The sequence below is a fragment of the Numenius arquata genome, unplaced genomic scaffold (assembly GCF_964106895.1).
Source record: "Numenius arquata unplaced genomic scaffold, bNumArq3.hap1.1 HAP1_SCAFFOLD_633, whole genome shotgun sequence".
In the NCBI taxonomy this organism is placed as follows: Eukaryota; Metazoa; Chordata; class Aves; order Charadriiformes; family Scolopacidae; genus Numenius; species Numenius arquata.
The window spans coordinates 23,116-30,820 of NW_027414980.1; positions in this window are offsets into that span (position 1 = coordinate 23,116).

The window sequence follows — 7,705 nt, forward strand, 5'->3', positions numbered from 1 at the left end:
GAAATACAAGAAATGTATCAGAAACTGTATGAAGCGGTCTAAGTAACACCTAAGTAGCTAAAATAAAAATAAACTGTAATAGAGGACAAAAATCCCCGTGGGAGATGTGTCAATAACAATAGATAAAAGCTATCTAAGAGAAGGTCAGAAGTGACGATAGACATCTTTGGGGTACCCGATTTGAAATAAAGAAACGTTGTAAGACAGAACGGAAACAGGCCGCTCTGGAGCGCACAGGTAGCTCTGGAAAAAATTCTGACAAAATAAGAGGCTTTGTCAGAGAGATTAGAGGGGGCCCAAAGGGGCCAGAGAGACCAAAGAAGTCTCGGGGATGCAATGACCTCAAAAGAGAATTGAGCAAAGTACGGGTGTCTTCAGGGAACTGGGAACCGAATGGGGGTGCACCGAACGCATGAGAGGACACAAAGATTGACCCGGGTAGCAGACGCAAACTAAGGAAGCGTTCTGATGGGAAAAGAGAAATGCCCTCCGGAGCTAAAATGTCTCCGGAGCTAAAATGTCTCATGAAACCTTGGCGAAGGTAGCGGAGGAGTCTTGCGGGGATGTGATAGACCAAAGAAGCGCCAGAGATAACGACGTGCAACTCTGAGGGGGATTTCAACTAACCACAGATGTCGTCAGGGCACTGGGGGCAGAATGAAGGCATCCTAAGCAGCAAAGAGTAAGGTAAGGGTGCTCTGAAGAGCACAAAACCCTAAAATCTAAAGGGAGCTAAAACGCTACAAGAGTGCTGTGCAGTACGGGAAAGGACTTGGAAGACATTGCTATAGAGAATAGAGCCATTATGAGGGGGCAGGGTAGGAAAAGGCAGCTTGGAGACACAGTAAGGGCCTTGGAGTCTCAGGAGGGCATCTGGGCAAGCTACAGATCAACGAGTGAGAGAGGAACCAAATGAAGATACCCTCGATGGCGGAGAAGGATAAAGGAGCTCTGCGTAGCAAAGCAAGACGGGAGGTTCTGACAGTAAGAGGGAGAAAGGGAGACAAAGTGCTACAAGACGCTGTGGAGATCGAGGATGGTCTCAGGAGGTGGTGTGACTGTGAGGAGAGGGGTGTGGACGGGGGCTGATGGACAAAGGAATCCTTGGGGACAGCAAGGAGGAACTTGGGTGGTCATCTGAGTGGAGTACAGATGGCCTTGTGTGGCTGGGGGCTGAACACAGGAATCCGAGGTAGCGTAAAGGAACAAATGAGTGCTCTGTACCTGAAAGATGACCCCACCTAATGTGCTACAAAATGGATGCAAAGCGCGGGGAACCTCTGGGAAGGCATCGTGACTGGTAGAAGAAATGTCCTGTAGGAACCAGAGAAACAGAAAAATGATTGGGACCGCGATAATTAAATCCAGAGTAAAGGTGTCGTTGGAGGGCCGAGGAACTAATAGAGGCACAGCTAGAGGGAAGAGAGGACGGAAGGACTGGGCTGAGTGCTGCAGAATAGGCTGGGAAGACCCTTCTGCTGAGTCGCGAGATTCAGACTGGACCCCCTTGCTTTCTAAACTCCTTCTCGGAGAGGAGCCTAGGTGCGGCTGGATCCAGTCTTAGCCTCAGACTGTAAAGAAGAGTTCAGAGCTTAGGTTCTGCCTCAGAGTTGCTTTAATACTCGACCACCTGGAAATAGACCTGGAAAAGACCACCTGGAAAAAAAAGGGTACTTCAGCCCAGCAATCCCTGCTCACCTTGCTCGAGTCAGCCCTGGTGCCCGTATCCCACGTCGCACATCGATTCAAAGCTTCAAATTAAGAAAAATACCATGAAGTAGTCAGAGCCACCAGACACATCTTCCTTCTAATACCACACACGGACACACCTTCTGGAGGCACTCTGCTCAGGTCTCCTACATTGCCCTGCGCAGCTGGTTCCTCTGCATCTGAAGCAACAATACTGAAGAAGTCACCTGGACTCAGAGCAATACCTTCATAATTCCAAAGCTCTTGTTCCCATTTACAAATATCATATAGAGTCCAACTACAGGCTGCCATTAAAAAAAAAAAAAAAAAAAAGGGAAAAAAAAAATTAAAACAATAAAACCCAGAAATCCAGGCCCCAGACAAAGCAACCTTAACTTTGAGATGTAATCTGCTTCGCTACCACTGAACAGCCCCTCCCACAGAGCTCTGCTCTTCCCCATAAAACAATAATGAAAAAATAGTCCACAGAACCCACTGATGTCTGCTCGATCTGAGATGACAGTACCACCTTTGCCTCAACAGTCTGAGCAGATCCACATATTAACCAGAGACTCTTACTGCTCTTCCACCGACCCCTGACTCTATGCCCCGGGCAGGGCAGCTCCGAGCCAAACGCGCACAAGCACAGACCAACACTACACAAAACACAACAAACAACACACCTCAAAGGTAAGAAAAAAATCTCAGCGAGAAGAATGACACCTGCTCGCAAGATGCCATCGTGCAAGAAGACCCATAGGACCATGGTGATGACATGAGGATGTTCGAGGGAAATCCCAGAAACTAATTGTAGAACGTCATGGCCCGGGAAAAGAAGTGACTCTAAGAACCGAGATGATGTATGTACAGGAAACCGGGCTTCCAGACCTAAGAATGTAAGGATGCGGGGAAGAAGTTCCGCTCCCTAGAAACAGATGGCTACAAAGCAGAGCTGCTCAGGCGATCAGGACCAAGGCTGCAAATAAGAACCATCCAGAAGCTTCTGTGACTCAAGACCGATCCACGCTTTAGGCTTGTAACGCAAGAAAAGCAGCACCCGAGCATGCCAAGGTTCATGCCGTACTCCTTAAGCATAAAGAGGACAGCAAGACCCAAAAAAGGTCGAAGACACAGAAGACGGACCACACAAACAACACAACAACAGGCATGGGCTGGAACTGCCCTGCCTGCGACACACCGGTGTTGTGCTTAAGAGTAAACCTGCTTCCTTTACCTGCCCGTGGGGACTGCTCCAGGACAGCCCTCTGCCCTTCCCTAACTTTAATACCCTTTTCTGCAACTGTCTACGTTGGCCCCTCAACTTAGCTTTCAGGGATGATTCAGAAAACGAACGGTTACAGGTTGTTAGTGCGGTACAGGTTGTTAGTGCGGATGTAATACAGCCTGGGAAAGAACAAAAGCTCGGAGCCCCAGCATTCCAAGATAAAGAAATGGCCTTGTGTATAAGATAGCGGGAGCAGCTGCATGCTAAGGAGGTGCTGAGGAGGAACCTAACTGTCTGGGAAAGGTGTCCATCTGGTCAGGACAGGGGAGGAGATTTTTGATAATGAGTTCTTAGAAATAATTAGAATAGTAACGCCTTTAATTATGATAACCTGCCCACCTTAATGAATATGTATGCTTTTCACCATCAATGGACGCTTGCTTCACAAACCAGTGTGCAAGTTTGGTGGAGAAATCCCCCTTGCACCCAGCGCTGCAATAAACATACCTGCTTTATAACTCTCTGCGAGTTGTAAGGTTTGTTTCCGCGCGTCAATTTGGCACCCCAGATGGGACCCCCTCTGTCCGGCTGCGGGACCTGCTGAGGACGGGACTCCTCTGGGCGCCCCCGAGATTTCTCGGAAGGACTCCCCAACTCATCCAGATCACCGCAGGGACAGACAATGACCATCTCCTGCGGACCAGGTATGTTCAAGGTTTCTTAGGGGGGGACCTGTAAGTCGTGAGGAGACGTCCTACACGTGGTAAAGAGTCAGTGTACTCGCCCCGGGGTATGCTCAAGCTTGGGCTAATGGTGAGGGATCCCTGGGTTTTGGGTTTTGTGTTAGTGTGTGGAATTGTAATATTGTTGATTATTTGTTGTATTTGTCATAAGGTACCCCTACCGTGTTATTGTCTGTAATTGTTGTATGAGTGAACTGAGTGATTGAGACGTGGCATAGCTGCGGAGCGAGTGCAGAGTTCTGATCCACGGTTCCGTGTCCTCCGCAAGGAGAGCGGCCGGAGACGAACGAAGCGTATGACAGACCGTACAGAAGCATTGTGTGAATCTAATATTGAGAATATTAAGTGGCAGTGTCTTGGACATTCGGATAACATTTGTGATCCTATTTTTGTCTTAAAGTGCTTTGCTTGTAATACGGAGGTTTGGGTAGATCGGGAGGACGATTTTTGGTGTTCACAGTGTGGTAGCTGGACTGAGTGGGAAAAGATCGAGCGGGCGGGAGAGTTGAAACAAGTCATCTGTGGAGACATAGCCTACCCCTGGAGATAAAGGTAGCAGCAGCGGCAGCGGGGGGGGTAACACCTAAGTGACACACGGAGATCAGGATCGCCTCTGAACTAAGGGGGTAAGGAGGACATAAAATGGGCAATAATGAAGGGGGCGAGATACTGAAAAAGAGTCCCCTAGCGTGTATTTTAGCACACTGGAAGGAGATCGGGGGCTCACCAGGTGGCAGCGTGGACAAGAAAACCTTAATTAAATATTGTAATCAATGGTGGCCCCTTTACAAATTAGACGATCGGGAGAAATGGCCCTTAATGGGACTCTTAATTACAATACTATACTACAATTAATGCTGTTCCTTAGAAGGGAAGTAAAGCGGGATGAAGTCATATATGCGGATATGTTTTTCACCCTTTGGAACCACCCAGAGTACCAACAGGACTGCGGGCTATTACCTCCACAAGACCCGATGGTACTAGCCTTAGAGAAAGAAAGAAGAGGAGAAATGAAAGGTAATATAAAAAGATGTTGTTCAGCCTGTAGCATAGGGCAGAGATGCACAAAGCCTGAAAAGATTCGGGATCTTAAAGAAGACGATTTTCTTGACACTTACTTACCACCGGTTAGAGCAATAGAAGACCGTTGGGAGGGGGTAAGGGTTCCTCAAGAAGATAGAGAAACTGAAGCTGATTCCAAAACTGAAGCCAAAACCCCACCTGACAGCCCTGTATCGTCCCGTACTCGGAAAAGGACAGAACAAGCAGCAATTCAAGCACCCTTAAGGGAAGCTGTGGGTCCGGACGGACTACCCATAATGATAAAAGTCCCTTTTTCCTCATTTGATTTAGAAACCTGGACAAGTGTGGCAAAGAATTATCGGAATGATCCTGTAAGGCTTACTAGACATTTTCAGTTTCTGGTAAAGCAGCATAACCCTGACTGGAGTGATATCCAGTTATTATTAGATCACCTAACAGAAACTGAGAAACAACTGGTTTTAAGAACTGCTCACAATATAGCCACGGACCAACTGAAAGATTCAGGAAGGGACATTAAAGAACACTTCCCCTTGCAGAACCCTCACTGGAACCCAAACAGGAGCATTCACTCAGAGGCGCTAGAAACTTACAGAGATTGGACTATAACAGGGATGGAGAGGGCTATCCCGAAAGCCATTAACTGGTCAATGCTGTATGCTGTAAGACGAGGGCCGAAGGAGAGTGCCTCAGAGTTTCTGGATAAATTACGAGATGCAATGAGACGCTACACCCCCTCGGACCCTGGATCAGAGATAGGAATCCAGCAGTTAGTGTCTCTCTTTTTAGGGCAGTCTGCCAACGATATCCGGAGGAAGCTGCAAAAACTGAGAACAACCAACAGCAGAAATCTAGAGACTCTGTTAGATGAGGCATGGAGAGTGTTTAACAACCGGGAGGAGGAGGATAAGAAAAGGGACAGACGGGCACTGGTGGTAGCAATACATGGGAGGGGGGAAACGAAAGCAGGGAATTTTAGGAAACCATTAGAAAGAGACCGCAGATGACCTCGGGCAAGACCACGGAAAGGGCCGCAGCCCTGACGTCAGCAGGCTCTACAGCGATGCCATAAGAGTCAAATGTAATGGACCCCTACAAGAAGCTTCTGTCAAAACGGAGAGGATGTACGTGCCAGAAGCCTGACTTCAGGACCTGGGAACGTAAGGATGCAGGGAAGAAACACCAGTCCCCAAAAGCGGATGCCTAGAGAACAGAGCTGATCACGCAGCCGGGAACGATGACGCAAAAGGAGAGGACCGTCCAGAAACATCCGAGAGGCAAGTCCAATCCGCGCTTTAAGATTGTTATGCAAGAAAAGAAGGGCACGATGCCGATGAGGACAGGCGTTCCAGACCCTACGGGGAATGCCCGAGGCGCCTGCCGTGACCCTTGAGGGCAAAGAGCCACAAGGACATCAAGACCCGAGGAAAGTCTAAGACACAGGAGACAGACCACACAAGCTACACAACAGACACCGGCCGGAACTGCCCTGCCCGGCACACAATGGCTTCGGACTGAAGAGGAACCCATTTCCTTCACCTAGCCAGAGGGCACTGCTCCGGGACAGCCCCTTCCCCTACTCTGACTTTAAAAACCCTCCCTGCAGCACCCAACCTTGTCCCTTCCCTCGCCCGAACAACCGCCAGCACCAAACCCTCGACTTAGCTTTCCGAGGGCCAGGGGTCTGAAGCCATCCTCCACGAGGAAAACCAGTCAGCCAACGGGATCCATCCTGCAGTCACTAGGCTCCTCTTCATCATCTGGGGAAAAAAAACCAAACCACAAACAACCCAAAAGGAAAGAAGGAACCACCCATTCCATACACAACAGGGAGCATCACAAGGGTCAACACGGACCTTTCTGGCAACATCCCCCTCCTCAGATGCGCTGTGTCATTCTGCTCACCTGCTCCGCACAGATTCCAGAGTTGGGCTCATCAGCAGTCACTGTTTCTGGTGCCTAAGAGACCAAAAGACACAAAACCACCATTGAACGTGCAAGAAATGACCAGCCCCGTGTGCCTCCTCTCTACGACCCGGCTCACCTGAAATGCTCATCCCCTTCCAAAGGCAGCCTGCACAGCACCTGCAAAACCAGAGAGAAACACTTCACCGGGCTGCCACCTAATGCTCAGAGCCACCAGGCACGTCTTCCTTCTAACACCCGACAGCTTCAAAGCCCCTCCTACAATTGCCAACCTTGTCTCCTCCCCGCCCCTCCCCGGCCCCGGTCCCTCCACTTAGCTCTCACGGGGCATAGGGTCCGCACCCGTCCTCGACGCAAAACCGCCGACCCGCATCGGCTAGCCGGGAGGTTCCTGCAGTCACAGAATCACAGAATCACAGAGGTTGGAAGGGACCTTTTAAGATCATCTAGTCCAACCAATGAAAAAAAAAAAAAAAGCCGCCGGGGTCCTCTTCACCATCTGCAATAAACACACACAATGCACAAAACAGGGTCAGCAGCGGGCGTCGCACCTGTCGACGCCGATCTCTTCCGCAAAACTCCCTCCTCGAAAGCACCACGGGCTCTCCGCTCACCCGCTCCGCACAGATTCCAAAATAGGATGCTGCGGCGGTCATCGCTTTTGGCGCCTAGGATGCTGAGGGAAATAAAATTACTATTGTGCTGGACAACACTGATCAGGCAAATCAACGTGCTAACCACAGACTCTTTTTCCTGTTCCACCTACCCCTGACTCTACGCCCCCGGGCAGGGCAGCTCCATGCCGAACACACCCCTGTGCTGCCCAACACCACATGACACGGTAGACAAGGCAACTCCAAGATCAGACAACAGTCTGAACAAGAAGAATCGCCTCCGGACCACAGATGCCCTCGGGCAAGAGGACCAAAAAGACATCAGAACTGACTTGAGGAGGAAGCAAGGTGTGGTCATAAGAGACTCAAATGTAATGGCCCATTACAGGAAGTTCCTGTCAAAACCAAGAGGATGTAAGTGCAAGAACTTGGCCTTAAACACCTAGGAACATAAGGATGCAGGGAAG